Source organism: Physeter macrocephalus, chromosome 15 (assembly GCF_002837175.3).
Source record: "Physeter macrocephalus isolate SW-GA chromosome 15, ASM283717v5, whole genome shotgun sequence".
Classification (NCBI taxonomy): Eukaryota; Metazoa; Chordata; class Mammalia; order Artiodactyla; family Physeteridae; genus Physeter; species Physeter macrocephalus.
Window position 1 is genome coordinate 28,323,094 of NC_041228.1, and position 19,960 is coordinate 28,343,053.

The following is a 19,960-nucleotide window of genomic DNA, read 5'->3' on the forward strand; positions in this document are numbered from 1 at the left end:
TCATTTTAATTACTTGTTTTCCTAGAAAGACTGGAAGCTCTGTGAGGGAGCGGCCCACTCCCTTCTCACAGCTGTAACCCCAGCACATAATGTATCAGAGGTACTCAATGAATACCTGTTGAATGAATATCCGTATCACAGAAGTTGTACCTTTACATCTACAAGTCTGTGCAGGAAAAACACCACCATCTGGATATGAGGCAATGTACCTAATCATGATTAGAAAATGGTCTGAATCAGTTACATTAGTGAAAGGCTATGCATGATTCAAGTCACTTCACCCTGCAGCTCCAAAATCATTTAATTTGAAAAACATGTGAAAAGGTAAAAGAAGAATTAAGGGTCATTTGGAGATAGCAGTTGATTTGGGCAGGAAGAGGAAAAAAAAATTGTAAGTCATTTGGTAAGGACTGGGGAGGGCGTGAGGGAGAAGAGTATCCCCACTCTCCACGGTGTTTTTGGTCTGTGAATAACACTTGGGAGTGAGCTGTTGCCAAAGCCCTAATCTCACTTTCACTCTTTTCTTTCTCTTCTCTGTTTACAACAGCACACCCCAACCTTTTTGGCACCGGGGACCGGTTTCGTGGAAGACAGTTTTCCACAGACGGTGGGGGGCGGGTGGTTTGGGGATGATTCAAGCGCATTACATTTACTGTGCACTTTATTTCTATTATTATTACCTTGTAATATATAATGAAATAATTATACAACTCACCATAATGCAGAATCAGTGGGAGCTCTGAGCTTGTTTTCACGTGCCACTCACTGAGAGGGTTTTGATATGAGTCTGCAAGCAACTGATTTATTGTGGTCTCTGTGCAGTCAAACCTCTCTGCTGATGATGATCTGTATCTGCAGCCGCTCCCCAGCGCTAGCATCACAGCCTCAGCTCCACCTCAGATCATCAGGCATTAGATTCTCATAAGGAGCGCGCAATGTAGATCCCTCGCATGCGCAGTTCACAGTAGCGGTCATGCTCCTATGAGAATCTAATGCCACCGTTGATCTGACAGAAAGCGGAGCTCAAGCGGTAATGTGAGTGTTGGGGAGGCTATAAATACAGATGAAGCTTCACTGGCTCATCCGTGGCTCACCTCCTGCTGTGCAGCCCCGGTTCCTAACAGAACACTGACCAGTACTGGTCCGTGGCCCGGGGGTTGGGAACCCTGGTTTACCACACACTTGGAAATAGCAAAATTGTATCAACCCCAAAGGCAGAAAGCCAGTTGGTGCCATTCACAACAAAATTTGAATGCATTTATCCTAACCGGAAGCCAGCAATTACAATGAGGATATTTATAGAAGAGAATGGAATCCGCATATATCTGGAAGCCTAATGTGCCTACCTTTTGCTCTGTTCTTCTGCCCTTTAAATGGAGAGACCAGGATCACAGTGTTAAAGCTTTTGGCTTTATAATTCCATCAAAGATACATCCAGGTTGTCATTCTATTTAATTTTTTTTTTTTTTTTTACCCTAAGAAAAGAGGAAACTTGTCTGTATAGCTACTTTGGATTGTGAAAAACCCCCAGGGTTCAACAAGAAACGTTGAGATTTCACCTAAAGACTTTCCTTTTATTTAGGAGTCGGTTGGAAAACTGCTACGCACCACAAAACAGCTTATTTGCATTCTAGCACGGGCTGTGGCTCAAGTCTGTAACTCCAATCATGACTATGTGCATTTCCAGTGGTTGCATCCCACTGGTGTTTTGTACAGTGCAGTTATATGGTAATTTCCCAAGTACTCATGGATGCTGTCACACCAGTGCTCACTTTCCTGGGACTGTAAGGCAAAGAGGGATTGTTCTCTCAATGCCTAAGCACCTCCTGACAGAGGAAATAGATGAAAACAGAGCATTACCTGTTTTCCTTGGTGGCACCAATTTTAAAGCAGTGTTATTTTAAAACAAAGAAACAGATGGAGAAGTTAAAGAATATGAGCCCTACATTTGCTATTTGGAAAGCACTTATGGGTAACTGCTAGGGTCTGAGTGATTTGAGGTGGGAAATGGGGTGCATATTGAATGAGACCCAGCCTAAGGCACCATTAGCGGAAGCCCAGAATGGCCATAGTAGAGGGTTATTTTCATGCCTGTTGATCTTGCTTGCTTGACCTCTGTGAAATGACCGAAAATTCTTAGTCCAGTACTATGGGATGCACCCTGCCCCATTTCAATGGCATCCAGGGACACCAATATGCAAGAGCACAGAGGCAAATCAATGGCTGGGAACCTGATGCCTTTCCAGGACTAAAGATCAGCCTGTTCCATTACAAAAGGGTTGACTGAGATGGCTGTAATGTTCCCCTCAGCTCAGCTAAACTTTAGATAGATTTCTTGCTACTATAGCCCCCTGACCTTCCTTTTCTTAGAGCATTTACTTTAGAAAACTTGCAATTATAAATTCTTTCTCTGCCCCTTTGAAATATATGAAAGTGTTCCCCAACTTTTTGTCAGATTTACAACCCAGGAATGTCTCTCTCAAGGACCTGGGAATCATCTCTTTGAATTGGAAACATTGAAGGAAACAGCACCCCTAACTCCCAGCTCTTTGGCAGGGTAGGAACCTAACATCAAATGGAGACCAATTAGGAAACACAGATGGCCTAATTACAGAGACATTTGGAAACTCAGGAATAACCTATCATGCTGGACACATCCCACTGATAAACCTTCGCAGTCCTCCAGTAATTTTCCATTCACTCACCCAGGGCTTAAAAACTCTTCTGCCCTTTTTTGACAGAGTTGAGTTCAACCTCTCTCCCCTCTATCAATAGTCTTGAATAAAGCCTTCCTTGCCTATTTAACTTTGTCCAGTACAATTTTACTTTGAAAAGGGTCTAGTACAAAAAATTGTGGTGAGGATCTTGACAAACTGGGTGCATTCATTTGCTGGGCTGCTGTAAAGAAAATGCCATAATAAGATAGCAAAATCTCACAGTTCCAGGGGCTGGAAGTCCAAGATCGAGGTGTCAGAAGGGTTGGTTTTGAGATAGTCTGGGATCTGGGACCCTTTACCAGAGTACTTGGGATCTGGTAAAGTACTAGAGTGCTTGCACCTGGACAAACGTCTCCTGGAGCAACAGAATACAAAGAAACTATACGGGACTAAAAATAACTGCACGCATGTGCAGTTGGGGCAATTATATACAATAAGACACGAAAAGGCCACAAACCAACTGGCATTCCTGAGGTGCTGAGAGCAAAAGCAGATACTGAGCCTGATCCCTGTACACAGTACCACCAAAGGGGTGGGCAGACCACCTAAGCTACACCTCCTGCCCAACTCAGGAGCCACCCCTGCTGTTACCACGTTTAAGGAACAACCTCACGCCCCCACCCCCAGCAAGGGCACCTGTTACTTGTTCTCGCTCCCTCAGGATGCAGCACGAGTCCCAGTAAAGCCTTGCCTGAATTTCTCCTCTGGCCTCTTATCAGTTTCTGGTGATTAAAGAGTCCAAGGACCTGAGTTGGTAACAGTTTCTCCTGAGACCTCTCTCCTTGTCTTGCAGATGGCCTCCTTCTCCCTGTGTTTTCAAATGGTCTTTCCTCTGGGCATGTGCATCCCTCCTGTTTCTTTCTGTGCCTAAATTTCCTCTTCGTATAATGATACCAGTCAGATTGGATTAGGATGGCTTCATTTTAACTTAATCACACCTTAAAATGCCCTATATCTCCAAATATAGTCACATTTTGAAGTACTGGGGATTAGGACTTCGAAATACAAATTTGGGGGTACACAATTCAGCCCATAGCACTGGAACTCTATTTCTGTTTCTCCTTCTGAGAGGGAATGACATCTAAAAGCTGCATTTTGTGAAATGGCTCCAATCATTTTGTGAAAACTTTTCTCCAGGATAACAACCATGCATATCATATTAGTTTCCTACCCTCAGTACCAAAAGAATAGTAGGTGAATATTCAGTGCTTGCCAAATAAATAATATGGAGAGGGCTGCGGGGAGGGGAAGGCATGGCTACTCAACAGGGAATATGGTTTCGGAAGATGAAGGTATTTGTTAACACAAGTTGAACTTTTGTTCCGTTACATTACACATCACCTTGAAATGCCAATCAGTATATCTCTTTTTAAAAATTCTCTAATTGTGTTGGAACTGACATATTACATTTTTTATTGCAAGTGTGAATCAAACAAATATCAACATTGAATTTAATGACAATTTTGATAACTCCACTTTGGCACTTCTCTTTGAATCGGCCATCATCCATCCACACACACATAAACCAACTTCTAAAAGACCCTGCCTAAGGCCACCCAAACAGTTCTTTGAAAGTGTTCCAAAAGACAGAATATAAAGCTGAGAAGAAAAGTTCCTTTTACAAGTCCACATAAAATCCCCAGTATTGGGCTTCCCTGGTGGCGCAGTGGTTGAGAGTCCGCCTGCCGATGCAGGGGACGCGGGTTAGTGCCCCGGTCCGGGAAGATCCCACACGCCGTGGAGCGGCTGGGCCCGTGAGCCATGGCCGCTGAGCCTGCGCATCCGGAACCTGTGCTCCGCAACGGGAGAGGCCACAACAGTGAGATGCCCGCGTACCGCAAAAAAAAAAAAAAAAATCCCCAGTATTACCTCAGACCACATTCTACTTTATATTGGAAAATGCCAGAAATTGTAAAATCTCGATAGAACAATTCCATTAGTACAAGATATATGCTTGCGGAAGGCGTGCTATGTTCTGTGACATTTGACTGCTAATTTAAAAGATTGATAAGAAGATTGTGAGACAATGTGTCTCATTAGTAGCCCACAGCCTGCCAAAAATTCATCAGTGTTCTCTAAAATAAAAATGTATAAATATAAGCAGAGGCATTTATGAATTGGGACTAAAAACTCCTTTCAGAATGAGAAAGTTGTCCTTGGGCAAGGTGAGGTTAAAAGCCAATTTTTCTGTTGTCAATCTGTTGGGTGAGCAAGTAAGTAAGGGAATTGTGTACTTGGCTATAGTTACATGGAAGTTTTGCTGTCCCAATAAATTTTTGAATAGTATGTGTAAAAATGTACTTCTTTCCCATCTGAACTTATTCTTATCGTGCACGATTTAAGTATGTGCTTCTGTGGGTTTGTTTTTGTTTTTTTTTTTTAGTTTTCTAAATTTACCTGAGACACACTTTTAACCTTAATGAAAGAGATTTTACAGATAGATTTTTCCCCAGAACTCTACAACTTTGCCCATACATACTCATTACTTAACTTTCCTGACCCCAGTGTTTAATGTACTGATTCTGTATATCCATGAGATTCAAGTCACCAGGCCCCTGCTCTTACTTCTTTTTTTGTGGTTTTTCTGTGTGTCTTCATTTCTCCCCAAATATTTGCAGCCTCCCAAATCCTAACACAGGTCATTGACTTTTCTTTCCCTTATTATTTTTAGCTTTTATCTCATTCTTTCTTCCTTCTCCACTCATCCACTTTTTAGGGGGATTATTTGCCCACATACCAACAATTAATAATAATAATAATAATGACAGTTCGATTTACTTGGTATTTACTATGTACCAAAAACTAAGTACAATGTACGGATTAATTCATTTACTCTCCACAACAAACCTATGAGGTCATTGCCATTGACTGTTATCACATTTTACAGTTTAGGATTCTGAGGCACAGAGAGGTTAAGTAACTTGCTTAAAGACACACAGGCAGTTATTGGTAAAATCAGGATTTGAACCTAGGTAGTCAGGCTCCAGAGTCTAAGACTAGTATGAGTAGTAGGAATATGAGTAGAAGTGATGTATGATAACCCCACAGAAACTTTTCTAGCAATCCTCCATGCATTTTTCTTTCTCAGTCTATCTCTGGGTGATGAAGATCCAGGATAAGGATGCATAGCCCCAAGACTTGCATTAAACGGTTACACGAGTGAGATTTTGGGGGTGACAGATACTAAAAAAATACAATGCCTTTAGCTTCCCAAACAAGTAAAACAGCTTGTTTAGTACTTATTCAAGGAAGGACCCTAGATTTGAAATCATAAGACTGTTTGGTGGCAAATGGTGTTAATAAGAAGAAAATTTGGATGGCAAGGCTATTTTTTAAAATAAATACCCATCTCCAGAAATTCTTAGCCATATTTTCCTCTGAGACCAGGTTCTCAAAGTAGACCTACCTTAAGGTCATCTCAGGCAACCTCCTTTAAGCACACAGATGCTACTCTCCTCCTTTCAGAGACATAAAGGAGGGGTCCAGAGGTGATTCAGAGAGGAAGACCTGGAGCTGCTGTAAGTTGAATTGTCTGCACACATTGGATCAGTTAGAACCATAAATGCAGTGAACTGCAAAAAACAAAGAGCAAATGCAGGGGAAACTAAGATCAGATTGTTAGCATCATGTATGTTTGGATTTAACTTTTAACAAGGTCTTTTGGCACTTTCATTGCTATACAAACTATGTTTTTATAAATTTATTTTAAATTAATTTTTTAAAATTTCTTATACATATACACACCTATGCAGTTTTACATGAATGTTTAAATATGATCCTTACATATCCTTTCATTTTTTGCTTTGTTTTCTTTTCTGAGTGCCAGCATTTTTCTTTCCCTCTTTGTCCCCGTTGTTTCTCCTACTCTACCCAAACTCTTATCCTTCCATTTTCTCCATGATTTAAAAATAATATGTAAATACACACATTCATATACTAGACAAATATATGCACATAATGATAAATCTACATATAAACTCATGTATAAATATATACACATATTATGTATATACAGTCAAACATATGCACATATATACATCTATAAATACACATATGTGTATATTTATGTATTTATACATGTATATATGTATATCCCTTTCCTCCAGTCAAAGTCTGCCTCTTAGGTCATCAGTGCTAATTCCACCACTCTCTTATCCCTCTTTAATGGGTAGCCACCCATTACCCAAAGATCCCAGGTTCATCTCAGTCTCTCAGCTCCATATTCTCTGCAGTTCTGTTCTCCCACTTGCCCTGTGCTCTCTGGAACTTAAGGTCCATCATCAACAAAGTCCACTCTCTTCCCATTCTTTTCTTTGACTCTTTCCTTCACCTGTATATCAGTTTCCTATGTAACAAACTACTACAAACTCAGTGACCTAAACAACAGAAATTTACTCTCTCAATTTTTGAGCCCCAAAATTGGAAATCAATATCACTGGGCTGAAATTAAAGTGTTAGCAGGACTGTGTTCACTCCAGAGGTTCTAGGGGAGAATCAACTCCTTGCCTCTTAAAGCTTCTGGTGGCTGCTGGCATTACTTGTCTTCTCACACCACTCCAAATTTCAAAGTAAGCACCTTCAAATCTCTCTGATCCATCTCCACATCACCTTTTCTTGGGATCTTCTCTTCTATTTGTGTTAAATCTCCCTCTGCCTCTGTCTCTTATAAGGATACCTGTGATTGCAATTAGGACCCACCTGGATAATCCAGGATCATCGCCCACCTCAAGATTCTTAACTTAATCACATTTGCAGAGACCTTTTTTTTCCGAATTAGGTAACATTTACAGGTTCCAGTATTAGGAACCGATCTTTTTGCAACCACAAAAGCCAACCACAATCTGCTTTCTCTATCTCAAACCTGATTCTTCCCTGTGAAAACTGCTTCTTCTGCAGCACCCTCAGAGGGGGCTGGGTTTTATTTATTTTTAATCTCCCATAGGCCAGAAGTAACTGTCCTCTTTGTTCCTGTCAATAGCACTGTCCCTCTCTCCTTCCAAAGGAATGCTAACCTTAAAGCTCATTCTTTCATACTAAACCATCCACTCCCACCCTGCCCTTTCAGCAGTCATCTACAGATCCTCAAGCTACTCCTCAAGATTTTGTTACACAGCGTGCTCTCACTCCTCCCACCTGATTTCAATATCCATGTAAAGTGAGCTTGTTTTGCAGTCTTTTAACCTCCTCTCCTTTAATGATGTAGAAATTTCATTCTATCTCAGTTTTTCAGTTCTATGACTGTCTACTAGATCCTGTCAATAATAATAAAAAACTACATCCCTTTCACAATCTTGAATTTTAAGCACTCCACTCTCTGACCATTGCCTTCCATCTCTTCAGCTCACTCCCTTTAATACTCAAACTCCAAAAAAGCTTTGGTCTGTCTGGGACCTATAATTTCTTGAGCCTATCACCTGTCTTTATCCATCATCCCTTTTATGTCAGTTCCTCCCCCGCTTCACCCAGGGCCAATCTTTGTGTCAGCCTACCCTCTTTATATTCAACATTACCTACTCCAGATGAGTCCCTAGGCTGCTGAATGTGTCTGGAGAAAAATCTTGGTTGTGCTTGTCTTAAATGTATAACCTCAACAAGAACATTAGTGCTGGCAGGAAATCCTACTGCATTTCTGTACTCATTTACTCTACCGCTCTCCTAGATGTTTATTCCTTACTTTCTCCTCTCTCTTCAAACTTCCAGTACTTCCTTCCATGTTCACCCTCACACATCACCTCTCTGCCAATACCCAGAATCTGTACCATATACTCTGCTTTCCTCTTTGTTTATGACACAGGAACCGTTATGCACCTTCCAAGACCATTCCCTTCATCTGTTTACTAAAATCCATTTCCACTTATCTACTTTAAAACATCAGTCTAGCAATTGTTTCCTTATTCTTCCATCAACAATTTTCCTCTACCAGATTGTTTTCATCAGCATACAACCATTCTGAAATATCTACCATCTTAACAGTCAACACGAAACAAAGCACCCCCTATCAGCTACTGCTATATTACTGTATTATCCTTTCTTTTCTTAAATCAAAACTCTCTTGCAAGATTTGACTGTGGTTGTCTATTTCCTCCATTTTCCCCTTCTGTCTTGAACACTCTCCAATCAGATTTCCATCCCCATTACAATAAAAAAAATATTGAAAAGATTACAAATGCATAAATTATTTCCATGTCACTAAACCCATTGGCCCATTCTACTCTATCCAGCAGTAACTGTTGCCACTCCTCTTCTTGAACCACTTTCTTTATCTGGCTTCCTGGAACTTGCTCCCTTGTTTCTCTTCCTACTGCACTTACTAATCATTCTTCTTCAGTCACCCTTGTTGGCTGCTCCCCTACCCCTAAGTTGGCCTTTGTCTGGTCACTATTCTATAACCAATGCAGAGAATCAAATACAATGAATAAATATATGGGACACTTTATGTTTTTATTCTATTAAAATAGGGCCATATCATTCACAGTTTTCTATATATTGCTATTTTAATGCAACAACCCTTCATGGAAATTCCTCTAAGTCAATTGGTATAGCTCTAATTCATTCTTCCTAATGTCTGGATCATATTCTGTGGAGTAGATATGCAATAATTTATTAAACCATATTTCCATCTTATGGGCACTTCTTTGTATGCAGTTCCCTTATACCTCATTTCCTCATTTCCTCATCTCCTCTTTTAAAATGAGAATAATAATATTTTTTATCTCACTAGGTGGTTGTGAAGGTTAAATGAATTAGTGCATTAAAATAACATAGAAGAATGCCTAGCACAGAGCATGACTTGATAAGTATTATCTGTGTTCTTAATGGTAGTAGTAAATATTTGTTAAAATTTAGTTCTCAAGTCATTCTATGAAGGTACCACCACCGTGATAACAAAACCAGACAAAGACACTACCAAAAAAGAAAATTACAGGCCAATATCTTTGATGAACAGAGATGCAAAAATCCTCAACAAAATATTATCAAACTGAATCCAACAACACATAAAAAGGATCATACACCATCATTAAGTTGGATTCATACCAGGGTCACAAGAATGATTCAACATAAGCAAATCAACCAATGTGATACACCACATCAACAAAAGAAAAGACAAAACCCACACGATCATCTCAATAGATGCTGAAAAAGTATCTGATAAAATTCAACATCCATTCATCATAAAAACTCTCACCAGAGTGGGTACAGAGGGAACACATCTCAACATAATAAAAGCCATTTATGACAACCCCACAGTCAACATAATACTCAACAGTGAAAAGGTAAAATGCTTCCTGCTAAAATCTGGAACAAGACAGGATGCCTACTCTCACAACTTCTATTCAACATAGTATTGGAAGTCCTAGCCACAGCAATCAGATGAGAAAAAGAAATAAAAGGTATCCAAATTGGAAGGGAAGTGGTAAAATTGTCATTACATGTAGATGGCATGTTACTCTATATAGAAAACCCTAAAGACTCCACACAAAAACTATTAGAACTGATAAACGAATTCAGCAAGGGAGCAGGATACAAGATTAACATACAGAAATCTGCTGCATTTCTTTACATTAACAGTGAAATATCAGAAAGAGAAAGTAAAAAAACAATGCCTTTTAAAATCACGTAAAAAAAAAAAAAACCTGACCAATGAGGTGAAAGACTTATATGCCAAGAAATATAAAACATTGATAAAGAAAACTGAAGATGATTCAAAGACCTGGAAAGATATCCCATGCTCTTGAATTGGAAGAATTAATATTGTTAAAATTGCCATGATACCCAAAGCAATCTACAGAGTTAATATGATCACTATCAAATTACCAATGACATTTTCCACAGAACTAGAACAAATAATTCTAAAATTTATATGGAACCATAAAAGACCCAGAATTGGCAAAGCAATCCTGAAGGAAAAGAACAAAGCTGGAGGCATAAAACTCCCAGACTTCAGACAATACTACAAAGCTACAGTAATCAAAACAGCATAGTATTGGCACAAAAACAGACACATGGATCACAGGAACGGAATAGACAGCCCAGAAATAAACCCACACACCTATGCTTAATTAATCTTCACTAAAGAAGACAAGAATATACAATGGGGAAAAGACAGTCTCTTCAATAAATGGTGCTGGGAAAACGGGACAGCTACATGTAAAAGAATGAAATTAGAACATTCCCTAACATTATGCACAAAAATAAACTCAAAACAGATTGAAGACCTAAATGTAAGACTGGATGCTATAAAACTCCTAGAGGAAAATATAGGCAGCACACTCTTTGACATAAATAGCAGCAATATCTTTTTGGATCTGTCTCCTAGAGTAATGGAAATAAAAGCAAAAATAAACAAATGGAACTTAATTAAACTTAAAAGCTTTTGCACAGCAAAGGAAACCATAAACAATATGAAAAGACAACCTATGGACTGGGAGAAAATATTTGTAAATGATGTGACTGACAAGGGATTAATTTCCAAAATATATAAACAGCTTATATAGCTCAATATCAAAAAAACAAACAACCCAATAAAAAAATGGGCAGAAGACCTAAATAGACATTTCTCCAAAGAAGACATACAGATGGCCAATAGGCACAGGAAAAGATGTTCAACATCCCTAATTATTAGAGAAATGCAAATTAAAACTACAATGAGGTGTCAGCTCACACCAGTCAGAATGGCCATAATCAAAGTCTACAAATAATAAATGCTGGAGAGGGTGTGGAGAAAAGGGAACCCTCCTACTTTGTTGGTGGGAATGTAAATTGGTACAGCCACTATGGAGAATAGTATGGAGGTTCCTTAAAAAACTAAAAATAGAGTTGCCATATGATCCAGCAATCCCACTCCTGGGCATATGTCCAGAAAAGATGAAAACTCTTATTTGAAAAGATATGTGAGCCCCTATGTTCATAGCAGCACCACTTACAATAGCCAAGACATGGAAGAAACCTAAATATCCATCAACAGATGAGTGGCTAAAGAAGATGTGGTATGTATATATATATATACAAACACACACACACACACACAAAGAAATATTACTGAGCCTTAAAAAAGAGTGAAATAATGCCATTTGCAGCAACATGGATGGACCTAGAGATTATCACATTGGGTGGGCCAAAAGGTTTGAACGGTTTTTTCCATAAGATAGCTCTAGTAGCACTTAGTTGTCTTTAACTTCATTTGAAACAATTTTGTTAGATTGTATGTGACAGCTGTCATATCAGTGTTCATTTAAAAAAAGACTTATCAAAATTGGTGAATTTTTGTGTAGACATTTTAATATTGAAGATAACAGGGAAAAAAGCAACGTTTTGGGCATATTATGCTTTATTATTTCAAGAAAGGTAAAAATGCAACTGAAATGCACAAAAAGATTTGTGCAGTGTGTGGAGAAGGTACTGTGACTGATTGAATGTGTCAAAAGTGGTTTGCGAAGTTTCTTGCTTGAGATTTCTCACTTGGACGATGCTCCACGGTCGGGTAGACCAGTTGAAGTTGATAGCGATCAAATCAAGACATTAATTGAGAACAATCAATGTTGTACCATGCAGGAGATAGCCAACATACTCAAAATATCCAAATCAAGCGTTGGAAATCATTTGTACCAGCTTCATTATTGAAGATAACAGGGAAAAAAGCAACGTTTTGGGCATATTATGCTTTATTATTTCAAGAAAGGTAAAAATGCAACTGAAATGCACAAAAAGATTTGTGCAGTGTGTGGAGAAGGTACTGTGACTGATTGAATGTGTCAAAAGTGGTTTGCGAAGTTTCTTGCTTGAGATTTCTCACTTGGACGATGCTCCACGGTCGGGTAGACCAGTTGAAGTTGATAGCGATCAAATCAAGACATTAATTGAGAACAATCAATGTTGTACCATGCAGGAGATAGCTGGCATACTCAAAATACCCAAATCAAGTGTTGAAAATCATTTGCACCAGCTTGTTTATGTTCATCACTTTGATGTTTGGGTTCTACATAAGTTAAGGGAAAAAAACCTTTTTTGACCATATTTCCACATGTGATTCTCTACTTAAACGTAATGAAAATGTTCCGTTTTTAAGACAAATTCTGATGGGTGATGAAAAGTGGATACTGTACAATAATGTGGAATGGAAGAGATCATGGGGCAAGAGAAATGAACCACCACCAACCACACCACAGGCCGGTCTTCATCCAAAGAAGGTGATGTGTATATTGTGGGATTGGAAGGGAGTCCTCTATTATGAGCTACTTCTGGAAAACTAAATGATTAATTCCAAGTACTGCTCCCAGTTAGAACAACTGAAAGCAGCACTCAAAAGCGTCCAGAATTAGTCAACAGAAAACACATAATCTTCCATCAGGATAACGCAAGACCACATGTTTCTTTGATGACCAGGCAAAAACTGTTACAGCTTGGCTGGGAAATTCTGATTCATCCACCGTATTCACCAGACATTGCACCTTCGGATTTCCATTTACTTCGGTCTTTACAAAATTCTCTTAATGGAAAAAATTTCAATTCCCTGGAAGACTGTAAAAGGAACCTGAAACAGTTCTTTGCTCAAAAAGATAAAAAGTTTTGGGAAGATGGAATTATGAGGTTGCCTGAAAAATGGCAGAAGGTAGTGGAAAAAAAGGGTGAATATGTTGTTCAATAAAGTTCTTGGTGAAAATGAAAAATGTGTCTTTTATTTTTACTTAAAAAACCGAAGGCACTTTTTGGCCCACCCTATACTAAATGAAGTAAGTCGGACAGAGAAAGACACATATCATATCAAATATCATATCACTTAGATGTGGAATCTAAAAAAATCATACAAATGAATTTATTTACAAAACAGAAATAGACTCACAGACATAGAAAACAAATTTTTGGTTACCAAAGGGGAAAGGGTAGGGAAGGAATAAATTAGGAGTTTGGGATTAGGAGATAGACACTACTATATATAAAATAGATAACCAACAAAGACCTACTGTATAGCACAGGGAACTATATTCAATATCTTGTAATAACATGTAATGGAAAAGGATCTGAAAAATAATCAATTTTAAATTAACTACAAATGTCATATTTGAAACTGTTCACAATTTGTAATAACATATAATGGAAAAGAATCTGAAAAATAATATATATATTCTTTGCTGAATCACTTTGCTGTACACCTGAAACTAACACATTGTAAATCAATAAAATAATTCAATAAAAAAAAGAAAAATAATTTAGTTCTCATTATTTACATCTGCTTCAAATACAATTATCTCCTTTATTAAGGAAGAAAAATTAAAGGAATGGTTTGTTATTTATATTTAACAAAGTAAAGTTCTATCTAAAAGGGATTTATAAATATGGAATCATTTTGGTCATTGGCTATCGCTATAAAAAATGCGGAATTTCTTTTTACCATTGCTTCTTAGTAATTCTGATAATGCCCAATGCAGATATGTTTCTGTTCCCAGTGAAATTTTAATAATTTTTCAAGGAATTGTTGTTGAAAATATTTAACAACAGTAAATTAACTAAAGGTATATTTTTCTTTTCTTTTTTTAGAAAAACAAATAGTTATTTATCTTTTTGTTAAGTTTTTAATACGATCAGTCAAGAAAAGGCATGACGTTTTGGCCTTAAACTGTTTCTCGTATAAATCTACTGCTCTGTATCAGCATTACTGGACGGAGTGTTAATTAGCCTCAAGTATCTGAACTGTTTGGGGCAGTACCAAGAACTGTCCATCAATATTCATTTCAGAGACACAACCCCTGAGCACAAAGGAAGGTCAAGTGTATCTGAGGAAAGGGAAATTATAGAAAAATGTTTATTTTTTCTCCGCATCACTCTCATGTTTGTTGTCATGGTTCACGGAAATTTACATGACATCAGGGAAATTTTCCTTTTATCTGTTTTAGAGCCTACCCAGCAGTCATGACATTCATTAATCCATCTCTTTAGTCATTCATTTATTTACTCAACAAGTATTTATGGAGTGCCTGGTGTGTTCTAGGCATTGTTCTAAGAACTGGGGAAAGAACATAAGAAAAACAAACAAAAGCAAAAAACATTGCCAAAAAACAAAGTTCCTGCCTTTCTTGTTTTTGAGAAATGTACATCCTGGTGGGGATTTCAAACAATAAGCAAGTAGGTAAATAAATCTATAATATACCCAGGAGTCATAGATGCTATGTCTATCCGGAAAAGGCCACACTGATGAGGTATCTCATTTGGGCAGGGACTTACAGGAAGCCAGGGAGACCCTGCTGCAGAGGCCTGGAGGAAGAGTTCAGAGTATAGACAGAGGACACCAAGATTACAAACGTGCTTGAAATGTTTGAAAACTGGCAAGAAGGTCAGTGAGTCTGAGCACTGAGCATGGGGAAGAGCTCTGAGACATACGGTCAGAAGGAAGCTGGGAGGGGGGTGGCAGGCAGATCATGTGGGACTTTGCAGATCAGAGTAAAAACTTTGGACTTTACATGTGAAAGGAAGACATTTGAGAGGTGAGGATAGATATTTAAATTTAAATGCCTACATTTACATTTGTTTTTTATTTTATTTTTTTTTGCGGTACACGGGCCTCCCACTGTTGTGGCCTCTCCCGTTGCGGAGCACAGGCTCCGGACGCGCAGGCTCAGCGACCATGGCTCACGGGCCCAGCCGCTCCGTGGCATGTGGGATCTTCCCGGACCGGGGCACGAACCCATGTCCCCTGCATCGGCAGGCAGACTCTCAACCACTGCGCCACCAGGGAAGCCCTACATTTACATTTTAAAAGGATATGATTTTTATTCTTCCTTTGCCAAAATCATTATCTCTTTAATCGCTGCATTTACCACACCGCTACCAGAACTTGGGTAAAGTTGAAAACTTGCTCCACTCACTAGTGTGGTACCCTGATGGTGTTACACATCTCCATCTCTGGGGTGGAATTGGCTAGATGCCTCTGGAGCCACTTCTAACTCCCCATAAAAAGACCAGCTGGGTCTTGTTGAGTTCTCTTCAAGAAAATGAAAATTAGAATCTCTGGCCTCAACTTGAGTGAAGATTTAAGCCACAATTGTAGGCAAAGCTTTATTCATTCTTTTCTTTTTTCATTCACTAATTCCATAAATGTACATTGAATGTCTATTCTGTGCCATCACTATGCTGAGCATTACAACCCATACATGAGATTGACAAGGTTTTATCCTCACAGAGCTTGTAGTCTATTGATTTACATATGACTAGGGCATGCTGTTCCAGGACAAAAGTAGTTAGACCTACTCTTCTAGTTTCAGAGAGCACCTATTTTACACCAATGTATTATACAAACTGAACCCATGAATGGTCATGCATTTGCCAGGCATCTATATTTATAACAATGAGATGTCTGGATTTATAGTTATCATTGAATAAATACTTTGTGGCATGTTCTTGGTAGTAGTACTATCTTCAGGCAAAAGGCAATTTCAAGCTTCTAAGTGAAGGCACTTTGCCTTTGCACACTGGCTATTAACTTATTATGTCTTTAATAATCTAAGACTTTAAAATAACTTATTAAATTTAAGCATTAAAGACAAAAAGGCAATCATGTCTTATGAAATGAAATATATACAATGGGATTAAAATCTCACTCTCTTCTAAGAAGAGAGCCAACAGAGAAGTAACTCGAGATTTGGGACGTGAAATCAAATCATCTTCTCTCTACTTGAGGGAACTATTTTAAGGGTTTATGAAGAGGCTAAAAAATATCTGTCATAGCTTTATGTAGGCATAAATGGATTCAAAATGTGACCAAATCATGTTATTCAGTAAATGAACCTGTTAATGAACCCATAAACATTTGCTGAGAATCTATATAGAGAACTGAGACTGTTCTTTGATTCTTTCTGAGGATGCCTGGGTACCTGACTTTGGCTCTTGGCCAAGATAAGGACAGTGGGACTTATGATGTGCTGTTTCAAGTTCAAAACTGCCCTGAGGCCAGCTAAGCTGCCTTGTTTACTGATGGCTTTCCCCTGTGTGATGGTAAATTTTAAGTGTCAACTTGACTGAGCCAAAGGATGCCCGGATAAGCTAGTAAAACATTATTTCTGGATTTGTCTGTAAGTGTGTTTTTGGAAGGGATTGGCATTTGTAGCAGTAGACTGAGTAAAGATTTGCCCTCACCAATGCCGGTGGGCATCATCTTTTATAATCGAATTCTTTGAGGGCTTGAGGAGAACAAGTCAATTTGTACCATCAGAAAAGATCAGGCTGGGCTTCCCTGGTGGCGCAGTGGTTGAGAGTCCGCCTGCCGATGCAGGGAACACGGGTTCGTGCCCCGGTCCGGGAAGATCCCACATGCCGCGGAGTGGCTGGGACTGTGAGCCATGACCGCTGAGCCTGCTCAGCCTGTTCCGCAACGGGAGAGGCCACAACAGGGAGAGGCCCGTGTACCGCAAAAAAAAAAAAAAAAAAAAAAAGTTGCAGGCAATTAAAAATGAAAATAATTTGCCATATAGAAAAAAATATAATTTTCAGAAAATACCAGTAACAATATTAAAAATGGACACAGGTAAGAAACTGATTAAAGTGCATGAATATGTACACAATTATTCTGCTTATATTCTATTCATAAGATAATCACTGTAAAAGAAATTTAAAAATTTTTTGCTTTATTTTACATTTTATGTAAATTTTTAAAATTCTTACTTTAAAGAGAATTTAAAATTCTTATTTTAGAAAACAATTAATTTTGAAAATAGTTTTGAATAGCACTATTTTATAGGTCAGTTAAAATAATAAGCCAACATATATATTTTTAATTATATAATTTTAATTGATTTTAGTGTCCCTTATTATTCTCAAAACTATCCTGTTTGGAATATAAATTATTTGCATCTTTGTGATACCGATCAACAAAACCAAAGAATCTTCTTCAGAATTCATGCTCTTCTCATGGCAAAGAATGAGAGAATTCTAATAATTCTAATATTCTAATAATTTTCATTAAATACCTCTGATCACGTCACACACATAATTTCAACTAATTCTCACAAAAACCCTGCTCTAGATATTATTTTTTCCATTTAAAATGCAAAGAAAAGGAGTCTTAGAAAGGAAAAATGCTGAAGATCACACAGCTATTAATTTGCAAGGACAGAATTAAAACTTTGCTTTGCCTGCCTCTAAAGTCCAAGTTCTCAATTATTATGCTATATATTGGAGGCCAGATATTTATTATTAAAATCATATTTGATGTAATATGATAATGAAATTGAAAATACAGAAAAAAATTTTTAATCTGTGGCAAAACCCAGAAATAACTTTGTTAGTACTTGGGGTATTTCCTCTATTATTTTTCTATGCATGATTGTTTGTATTTAAGTGACTGAGATCATACATTCCTTTAGTCTGAGAGAAGAAACAATGTGATAAGAATTGACAATAACCATCCAAATCGCTTTGGGATGTTGTTTTTATGGCAATTTAGTCTCATCCCATTAAGTGCTGACTATTGCACCACAAAGACAAACAAACAAACAAAAACAAAACCCATTCTGGATATCTGAACTCTTTTTGCTCTGGCTAGAACTTCCAATACTATGTTGAATAGAAGTGGTGAAAGCAGGGATCCTTTCCTTGCTCCTGATCTTAGAGAAAAACCTTTCAAGCCTTTCACCATTGAGTATAATGATCATTGTGGATTTTTCATACATGGCTTTTATTATGTTGAAGTTTTTTTCCTTCTATCCTCGTTTGTTGAGTGTTTCTCTTTTTGTTATCAAAAAAGGGTGTTCAATTTTGTTAAATGCTTCCACTGCATCAACTGATATTATTATCGGTTTTTTCACTCTATTTTCTTAATGTGGTACATTACAGTGATCAATTTCCATATCCTGCACCTTCTTGGTATCACAGAAATAAATCCCACTTAGTCATGGTATATAATCCCTTTAATACACTGCTGAATTCAGTTTGCTAGAATTTCGTTGAGGATTTTCTGTCTATGTTCATAAGGGACACTGATCCATATTTTATTATAGTGTCTTTTTCTGGCTTTATCAGTGACTTTAATATACTTTTTTGTGAAGTAACTGTTCAGGTCTTATGCCCATTAAAAAAAAATTGTGCATCTTTCCTATTTGTGTTGTATTATATGCATTATTTATGTATCCTGTATATAAGTCCTTTGACAAACATAGTTTTATAAATCTCTGCTCCTAATCAGTGGCTTTCCTCTTTAGTATAGTAAGTGATGTGATTCAATGAACAAAACGATTATTCTTTCACAGTGATTTTTGTGTGCCACTTAAAAAAAATTGCCTATTCTAGAGAGACCTTCAAGATGGCAGAGGAGTAAGACATAGAGATCACCATCCTCCCCATAAATGCATCAAAAATACATCTACATGTGGAACAAAACCTACAGAACACCTACTGAATGCTGGCAGAAGACCTCAGACTTACCAAAAGGCAAGAAACTCCCCATGTACCCGGCCGTGTGGCTAACAGGGTCTTGGCACTCCGGCCTGATGTCAGGCCTGAGCCTCTGAGGTGGGAAGGCCGAGTTCAGGACACTGAACCACCAGAGACTGGCTGGCCCCATGTAATATCAATCGGTGAGAGCTATCCCAGAGATCTCCGTCTCAACGCTAAGACCCAGCTCCACCCGACGGCCAGCCAGTTCCAGTGCTGGACACCCCATGCCAAACAACTAGCAATACAGGAACACAACCCCACCCGTTAGCAGAGAGGCTGATTAAAATCATACTAAGTTCACAGACACCTCAAAACACACCACTGGATGCAGTCCTGCCCACCAGAAAGAAAAGATCCAACCCCACTCACCAAAACACAGGCACCAGTCCCCTCTACCAGGAAGCCTACACAAGCCACTGAACCAACCTTACCCACTGGGGGCAGACACCAAAAACAACAGGAACTACAAACCTTGAGCCTATGAAAAGAAGACCCCAAACACAGTAAGTTAAGCAAAATGGGAAGACAGAGAAATATGCAGCAGATGAAAGAGCAAGGTAAAAACCCACCAGACCAAATAAATGACAAGGAAACAGGCAGTCTCCCTGAAAAAAATTTCAGAGTAATGATAGGAAAGATATCCCAAATCTTGGACATAGAATGGAGAAAATACATGAAACAATTAACAAGGACCTAGAAGAACTAAAGAGCAAACAAGCAATGAGGAACAACACAATAAATGAAATTTAAAATCCTCTAGAAGGAATCAATAACAGAATAACTCAGGCAGAAGAATGGATAAGTGACCTGGAAGATAAAAT

General features: G+C 38.3%; 1 long non-coding RNA gene across 1 annotated transcript in view; it reads right to left on the reverse strand.

Annotated features, from left to right (window-relative positions):
• Positions 1-5,625: 5,625 nt before the first annotated feature.
• Positions 5,626-19,960, reverse strand: part of LOC114487913 (uncharacterized) — a 377,807-nt gene continuing 363,472 nt past the window's right edge. The window contains exon 6 of the long non-coding RNA XR_003683475.2: positions 5,626-6,289. This is a non-coding gene — a long non-coding RNA (uncharacterized lncRNA). The remainder of the gene's footprint in view (positions 6,290-19,960) is intronic.